Genomic DNA, 8291 nt, shown 5'->3' on the forward strand with positions numbered 1-8291 from the left:
GTTGCCTTTTGCCCATTCACTAATCAAAATATGAAGGAATATTACATTATTTTATATCGTTAACTCTAAACAAATAAAGCAAGGAAAAATATCCTTGTCTGACCATACAAACATTTTATTCTAGCAAATTTGATTTTGTTACCTTGAACGAAGGTCATGGTCATCAATGTTTACAAAACTTAAATCCATTCACATGAACAACCTACTTGCCAAATATCAAGACCCAATGACTTTTGGTCATGAAGAAACACAACTTAAAGGAAAAGTGGAAAGAAAGCTATGTTTTTCTTTTTTTGAATCAAAAGTGTTATATGACAACTTTACCGGTTGTCAATTTTTATGAAATTCCTAGTATTGGAGGTTATCATTGGTAGCCAACTTTCAAGCAAGTATGAAAAATAGACTCGTTTTAGAACTATGTAAATTAACGTTTCAAAAAGGGAATTTTCTCATTAGTAATGAAATTTCACATACTTTTCTGCTTTAATATTCAATAAAGAGAACAATTCTTTCTTAAAATAGTGTAATATTTGGAATCAAAATAACAGTTGGAATATGTTGCACACGATGATGATATAATGTTAAGGTAATTGTGTCATTTAAATGCTTTAGGAGGAATTGTATTACCGCACCTTTAACACCCACACAGGTGTAAGTCAATGAGGTCCCATTTGTCATAAAATGAATTCTGAAAATAAATGTTCCTGATCAAAGCGTCCTATACCCATACCTTTTTGTATTTATCTTGTTTTGAAATTCCAAGCGGGGGCCGACGCTAAAGTTAAATATTCAGTCTCAGTAAATTTTAGCCAAAAAAACACCTCTGTTTAATCAAAAAGTATCTCATGCAAAGTACACGTAGCTTTATGTTTCTATTTGTTCAATATTGAATATACAGAACTTTGTGTGTAGACGTATTAAATAATAATAAAAATATTCAGCCGGAATCCACTGAATATCTAGTCTGTTACAGTTCAGCGTCATTGTCGGTGGAAGAATCGGTAATATGAGTAAGGCGTGCGCTTTTGGCGAGCAATAACGTTTTAGGAGAATCAGTTGAAGCATTTCCTCATATGTATAGGGAAAATGGCATTGGCTTGTGCAAATATAAATACTGTACATCCGTCCGTTTTTGACATTTTACGAGACATTTGTACTATATTCATTATAATTATATATGATTAAATTTAAAGTGACACATACATCGATGTATAATATTATATCTCATTAATGGATTTGAGAGACATATAAAAATGTTTGACCTGAATAAAAATGCCTTTAGTTGTTATTCCTCATAAATGTATCTCGGGCACAAAAAGGTACTTTGGGGTATATCTTTAAAGTACCTAAAAGTACCTCTGGCTTGATGTATACCTATAAAGTACCTCCATTTGGTTGGACTCTGATTTCGTCAAGGTACCTCAAAAGTCCTCATTTGGATTCTGGTTTTTTCTTCAAAGTACCCATTTGAGTTCCTTTTTAGGTATACCTCAATTCTCAAACATACGTTGATAAGGACCCAGTGTTATATGGGATTTAACTGTTGATATTACTTCTTTGACCCATAAGGTATACCTTTGGTACTCACATAACAGTACCTCTTTTTCCCTTGGGAAAGAACTAATCATTGTTCCTTTAATACATACTAAGTTGGTTTGCCATATTACTTACCTAATTCTAAATTGTAAAATGTTTTGTTTGTTATGTAAAAACTGATGTTATCCATGTTGCCAAATGAAAAAGAAATCTTTTTGTAACAAAGATAACTTGAACTACATGTAATGCAAAAGTAGTGTGAAAGATCTGGGTAGTATATGTACTATGTGCAAATAGTGGTTCTGTCAGTCAGCTGAATTTTGGTATAGCACCTTAAGTCCCTTCCATCTATGAAGAGTATTTGATTTCTACCATATCTGGGTCTTGAGAAGAAGGTTTTTGAAATTTCAGTCAATTCAACCCTTTTTTTGCCCCACCCATCATCCCCTAGGGGTTAGTCAGGGCTTAAATGTGCATACTATCAAACTTCTATCCAATGCTGATAATGATAACCAAAATTGAACTAATTCCAATGGAAATTAAACAAATGTTGGTCCAAAATGTGATTTCCCATATAAACTATAGTAAAGTTTACCCCTCCCCAAGGGGAAACGTGAGACTCCATGGTCATGTAATTCACTATTTTGGTTAAGCACCTTAAGACCCTTCCATATATGAAGAGTATTTGATTTTACCATATCTGGATCTTGAAAAGAAGATTTTTGAAATTTTAGTCAATTTGCTCCTTTTTTGCCCCGCCCCTCAGGCCCCTGGTGGCTGGGGACCATATTATTCACAATTTTGGTTGACCTTTGGCCATGGAAGTTTTTTGCAAAAGTTCATTGAAATTGGTTCAGAGGTTTCTGAGGAGAAGTCGAAAATGTAAATTGTTTACGGACGCACGACGCCGGACAAAAGGCTATCGCAATAGGTCACTTTGTCTCAGGTGACCTAAAAATAGAAAAGAAAAGTCCATATATTTTTTTATCTAAATTAAGTACAGCTCTATAAATAGAAAGCAACAACGACAACACATGTTTAGATATCAAAGTTTTACTTTTATCATTTAAAATGATACAGTACTATTGTCTTCTCAAAACATAACAAAATAACAAACTAAATTAAATCAATGTAGTTTTTAAGCACTCCAATATATGTATAAATAGTACCAGTATAATAAAAGTTCAAACTCGTGCATTCTGCAAGCAGATTTCTGAAAAAACATGTTATATAAAATACAAAACGTCCGAGCAAGGAAAGTGTCTAATCCGATATTTATATACTGTGGTAAGATATTTAAGATAAGATCTCATCATAAGCTTCATATAGCTTTGGTCAGATGACTTTCTTTTATTAATTCTGACCTGCTTTGCTTCATAATCATATAATGTCATAACAAAATGCTTACCAGTTATATCAAGATACAAATTTTTACATTGATCTTTGACCAAATGACCTTGAGCCTAGGTCAGTTGACACCTAAGTTGTTTGATTTTGATGAACTTTGCTTCATAATGTCATAACAAATTGTTTACTAATTAAGATATGCTAAATGTGACCTTGACTTTTGACCCACTGACCTTGAGCTTTGATCAGTTGCTACCGTTTTTGCTTCATAATGTCATTATATAAATATGACATTCATTAACAGGTGACAGTGAATGTTGTCAACCCGAGAAAAACATTGTCACCCGAGGCGTGGCCGAAGTCAAGGTCACATTTAGCAAACGTTCTTGTGACCATCACGGTGGGGAAACGAAGCGGTGAACGCACATTTTTCGCGCATGTGATATTTTTCACTGTCTCATGGCAATATCACCCGCGCCCCTTAAAACCAATGTATTTTCGGAGGGTGACAGAGACTTTTGTTTAATTTTCTCCCAACCAATCAAATAGCTAGAAATTCACTTGAGGTGTAACAAAACAAAATGTTTACTAGCTAAGCGATAAAAAATGACCTTGACCTTTGATATAATGACCATGACCCTTGATCATTTGACTTCTTCTTTGATTTTGACCAATTTTGCTTCATAATATCATAACAAAATGTTTACCAGTTAAGAGAAACAACATTTGAAAATGTTTATGCTAAAATCTAAGATGGCTGATTAAAATCCAATCAGACCAAAAACTTACCAAGCAGAACTAAGGTCAAAGGGAAATCATTGTGTTTAATTTAAAAAAGATCATTTATTTCCATCAATATTCTGCAAACGCAAAAAATCAGATGGAAAGCTGGACGGACTGGTTTACCCGATTACTATAGGACAACCGCATCTCTGATGCAGGGCCCTAATATATGTATGAAATTATGAAAAACATTAATACAGCACGTTCCCCAAATTCGTTAATGAATGAAATGTAAAGTAATACTTTTGTTAACATATGGAGACAATCACATTAGAAAAATACGTATTCACCACTTCCGTTAAATTTCCATTACAGGTGTATCAAATTATGCCTTTTGAGAGTTATAGTCATCATCATGTAATCCAGATCTGAATTAATAGAATATGTTCGCAAGCATAAAAATCGAAGGTTCACAGTTCAAATTGTATTTTACGAACTAGACATTGTTCAGGAAGTTAAATCGCCTCATGCATTGCAGAAGTCAATCGGGGCCATCTGTTGTCATTTGGGTGCCATTATTACCCATTTCCATTCATACAGATTGAGATAATGTAAACTTATTGATGCTATCAGCAGTGCTCTCAAACATAAGGAGAAATAGTTATTTCACTGAAAAAGCGTTCAACCTAGCTTGTGTAAGTGCAGTACTGGCCTGTACCCGTCACTAGTAGCTATTAGTATCATTTCAATTTATGCAATCAAAAAAGGCATACAGTTATTTTGTCCAAAGAACTGTTAGTTGTATAAAGGATTGACTTTAGTAATAACTGTTCTGCAGATAGCACACAATCTGCTGGTAGATTCCAGGTGCAATGCACATACCATGCAAAACGTGTGCCGTCATGGCACCAAGAAGGCACTCCGTTGTCTATCAGTGCAGATTCCACAATCCCCATCTGTTGGAAGTCTCATTGAGACCTAAACCAAACAAAAATGTAGCTTATAGAGACTTGATTAAACTATACAAAAAAATTCAGTTAAATAATTGTTGTAACTTGAAACCCAATATGTTGATATTTTCAACTGTCCTCTATCTTATTTAATTGTCCATCTGCATGTCCAATCAATATTTTTATGATTACAAAAACTTATACATCCAAATTAGTCTACTTAATTTAAATATAAAAGCAATTTGATGCACCGGCCCATTGCTGGTTGCATCATGATAATTCTTTGGAATGTTTACTGTAACAGTTTGAGTTTCAACATACACACAACACAACTTACTGTTGATGTCCCAGCATTGGCCCATAGGTTGGTGCTGGTGTCTGTACATGTACTGGTATTGTTGGGACTGTTAGGGCCGACATTGTAGAGATAGGAGTTAAATTGTTGTGATGGGCCTTACTGGTGGTGTCACGACAGGCATTGTTGTGGTTGGTGTTACCGGTACTTGTGATGCTGGTGTAGTTACGTTGCCCATAGTGAAGACATTTGTGGAGGTCGACGTAGCTACATGACTGTATTCCACAAATGGATCAGGCAAATCAAATCCATCAAAATCCGATGATCCAGTCTCGAGGCCCTCAATGTCAAAAACAAACAAACAAAATATGCAATGATTTTTATATTAAAATTGATCAGTTGTAATTGAATACATGTACTTCATTTTTGTAACTTAATGTATGTTGCACATAGAATTGATAACCATAAAAATGGTATGCATATTTGTTCAATAAACATTTACAAAATTAAAATTGTGTAAAAATTTAATTGAGATTCATAACCATCTGTTGTTGAAAGGTTATCAATGTTTGCAAATAATTTGCCTGAAGTACTAGTATGTTATGTATGTTCGAAATGTTAATTGCTTGAAAGTTTTGAATTCACAAAGTACTCTCTATTATAGCCTTGCAAACCCATATAAACCTATAAAAAATATATGTGCTTTTAATGATATGATTTACATAGGGAGACCAAAGAATTTTTGAATTAAGATGTTTGCAAAAAGCCAAAGTTCATAACTATTTAAAAACAAAAGAGCAAGATACAAAAAAATAAATAAAAAAATACAGCACTTTTCATTTTAAAATGATAACTCTTTCCTAGCAGTCAATCAAGTTTTGATAAAAACCATTTATCATATCCGGTATATGTTCATTTGTCACTGAATTTAGTCATTGATTTGCAACTATTATGAGTTGGCTGATAATTAATCCCACCTGTGTAAAATGTAATTGTTTTTGTACATACCTTTTGCTTTGTTAGCAAATCTATGCGTGGTTTTTGTGTACACGCAACATTTGTCAGATAGTTATCAAGAGGGAAGCTTGTTTCCAGGATCTCCTCTCCTTTGCTGGTGCCAAGTTTTGTTTCCATTCTCCTTATTTTCCCTTTGAATTCTTTTCATTTGGAAAATACCTCTCCTCTAACTTGTTCAGTGTTAGGCCATAGGTACTATCTGATGGAAGTGACAATGTTCCTGTTCCTCCAGTTGTGCAACCCCTACTGCTTTTCACCTGGGCATAGCGACGTTCCCCATAAAAAAAATGCATCCAGCCAACTTGGATTGTGGAAGTAGATTGTTTTTTCTTCTTTCCTAACGACTGCTGAAGTTGATAATAACCAATTAAACAAGTATGAATATATCTTTGGAAAATCTTCAGAATTATTTCATCATTCTATGTACATGTACCAATTATACTTTGTTAATCATATTCCATATATGTATCGTTTATTTTACCAATAACTTAAATTAAACTATACTGGTACTGTACTCATTTTTCAGATACACATGTGTACTAAAATTTGACTGATTGCAAACTTAAATTATATATAGAAGAAATACACATATGTACACTTGACACCATGATTAGCTATTACCAGTATAAATGAGTATTTCATCAGTTTAACTTTAATTGCTGTATACTAATTAATGACCATGACTACTAGCACTAGCAATTACAATTAAGATTTAGAATTTAATCTGAATGTCCAACATTTTTCATTAAAACACATTTTTTAAAAAGAAAAGAAAAGTTTCTATTATTTTGTGATATCGAAACTACATGTAATAACTACCAAACTAGTCATGTAGTCGCAAATAATTTGCCACAAAAGATGGCATTGTTATCCCCGCAGCTAATAACTGTACGTTTAGCCATGTATCAGCCAATCAGAAGCCAGGTTGGCCATCGCGAATCTGACTCTCAAATTGATAAGTATAAACAAAGTTGGCTAATATTGCATAATATCAATCAATCGCATGCCGGGCAACCACAGCCATCTTGCAGAGGTAGAATTTACATTACCAAAATACACCTACATACTAAATTTGATTGAACTAATCCACACTATTTGCATTTTAACCAATCAGAAGCGATAAGAGTAGGATGCTTCAGACCAACTTTATCATGTCAACACCCATTTAACCTATAGAGTAGAAATTTAAATCATTCATTTATTGGACTCTGCCTCTCTGTCCCGAGGAAGAAACACATGTCATTTAATACCAGGTAGACATTTCTACAAAGTTAGTCCTCTTGGCCAATTGATGATCCAGATCAACTATAATAACTCAAAATCCCTTTACTACTGAATGAGAAGTGATTTTTACAAATTCACCTTTATTTCCTTTATTTGGCCTGGACTCTCTGCCCGTGGTAGAACACTCTGTATAATCATAAACAATATCAAAGTTGATTCATATGGTGACACGTATTCCTAGGCAGCTGCATTATAAAATTAGTATATTTATACTCACACTTTTTCTTTTCTTCTCCATGATTTTCCCCACCATGTGCTTGACTATAAACCATCATGGTCTATTTCTAATAATGATGACCTTGACCTAAGAAACTTTTTAAACATTTATTACACATCTGCTTATCACACTCTATGACCTTGTTTAATTTAAAAAAGATTAGCATTCTGGAATCTGCGATAAGGACAGTATATAACACCCATGGTCTATTTTTAGTAACAGTGACCTTGACTTTGACCTTAGAACATTTTAAACCCCTATTGCACATCTTCATGTACGTATCACAATAAATAATTAAAAAATGTTAAATTTCAAAACGATTAGTCCTTTAAAAAATTTGGATTCCGGAAACGAAAGTGTAAATGGATAGACTGACGGCCACCATGATTACTATAGGGCACCCACATCTCCAATGCAGTGCCCCAACAAAGTATTTTTTGGGGGTTTTGATCTCTTGATCTCAATACATTTTATTATTGCCTCAATTTGGTGTTACAAAATATTTCGCTATTTACCATTAAAGAAATATGAAATATTACCTCTAAACAAGTGAATTTTATTTCACATACCGGTCTGGTACAAATTCCAGGTCAATATCACATAATTATAACACCCCCTCCCCTCCAAATGAAGGGGTATCTGCTTCTCTATCCGTCATATATATACATGTATAATAAAAAAAAAAGGTGGTCTCTCAGGCTTCTGTAGACGGTTTACCCTTGTATAAACGAATTTATTTATTTTATATAAAATTAATCAACGAGATTAATCAATTCTATATCACATGTACAGATTGTTAGATTCTATTTATTATATAATTCGAGAAAGTCGCCTACATAATCATTATCAATACGTCTTCTCTAGATAGCAACGACTGATAAAAAAGGACACATTGAATTTGTAGCTCGCTGTTATGGTTCAG

General features: G+C 33.6%; 1 long non-coding RNA gene across 3 annotated transcripts; it reads right to left on the reverse strand.

Annotated features, from left to right (window-relative positions):
• Positions 1-3439: 3439 nt before the first annotated feature.
• On the reverse strand, positions 3440-8060 carry LOC110467340. 3 transcript variants are annotated; one of them, XR_002464847.1, is made up of 4 exons: positions 7231-8038; positions 5860-6215; positions 4894-5191; positions 3440-4584 (listed from the first exon to the last, which is right to left on the reverse strand). It is a non-coding gene; the product is annotated as an uncharacterized LOC110467340 (long non-coding RNA). The 3 variants fall into 3 exon arrangements; XR_002464843.1 differs by having other exon boundaries at positions 4894-6215; positions 7231-8060; XR_002464845.1 differs by having other exon boundaries at positions 4894-6212; positions 7231-7303.
• Positions 8061-8291: the final 231 nt, after the last annotated feature.

The sequence above is a fragment of the Mizuhopecten yessoensis genome, unplaced genomic scaffold, assembly GCF_002113885.1.
Source record: "Mizuhopecten yessoensis strain PY_sf001 unplaced genomic scaffold, ASM211388v2 scaffold1741, whole genome shotgun sequence".
Lineage (NCBI taxonomy): Eukaryota > Metazoa > Mollusca > Bivalvia > Pectinida > Pectinidae > Mizuhopecten > Mizuhopecten yessoensis.